The sequence below is a fragment of the Microtus pennsylvanicus genome, chromosome 9 (assembly GCF_037038515.1).
Source record: "Microtus pennsylvanicus isolate mMicPen1 chromosome 9, mMicPen1.hap1, whole genome shotgun sequence".
Taxonomy (NCBI): Eukaryota; Metazoa; Chordata; class Mammalia; order Rodentia; family Cricetidae; genus Microtus; species Microtus pennsylvanicus.
This window is the reverse complement of record NC_134587.1, coordinates 60,635,494-60,636,280: the sequence shown is the minus strand read 5'-3', so window position 1 is coordinate 60,636,280 and position 787 is coordinate 60,635,494.

Sequence of the window (787 nt, the reverse complement as noted above, 5' to 3'; positions counted from 1 at the left end):
CCACACTTGCCGAGACACGCGCCACTCTAAAGCCAAGCACTGGAGCCCTTTGCTGGACACGAAAATGTGAAATCATGCCCGGGCGGTGGTGGCGCACGCCTCTAATCCCAGCACTTGGGAGGCAGAGGCAGGTGGATCTCTGTGAGTTCGAGACCAGCCTGGTCTACAAGAGCTAGTTCCAGGACAGGCACCAAAGCCACAGAGAAACCCTGTCTTGAAACCCCCCCCCCCAAAAAAAAAGAAAAGAAAGAAAGAAAATGTAAAATCATATTTCTTCATTGGAGTTAGGAGGGCTACATCTTCTAAACTTTCCTTTCATGACTTTTTTTTTATAGTGCCGAAGATCCAACCAAGGGCCTCATGTACACCAGGTAATAGCTCTATCATGGTGCTGCTCCCACAGCCCTCCCAATGTTATAATCAGAAAAGTTTCTAAACACAAAACTACAATGGATGTATCGCAACATTATTCTGAGTGAAAGAGGGCAGATAAAAGGGGGCCACTAGTAATGTATTAGGTAATGGCGAGATGAATGCTATTTGAAGATGGGGCAGAGCAGATGGCAAAGATGGGGCAGCAATGTTCACATCGTGACATGCACCTCCTTGCCTGCAGGGGCCGCATACCATCAAGGAGCTGACCCAGTAGCACTGCTCCAGGGCTCTGAGCGGCTGGGGTGTGGACCTGCGCCAGCAGGCTCCCTTGCTGGAGAACCAGTCCAAACAGCTCCCACGTGGTGAGCTCAGAGCTTTATCTCATTGGTGCCACCTGCCAAGGCAGAGAAGG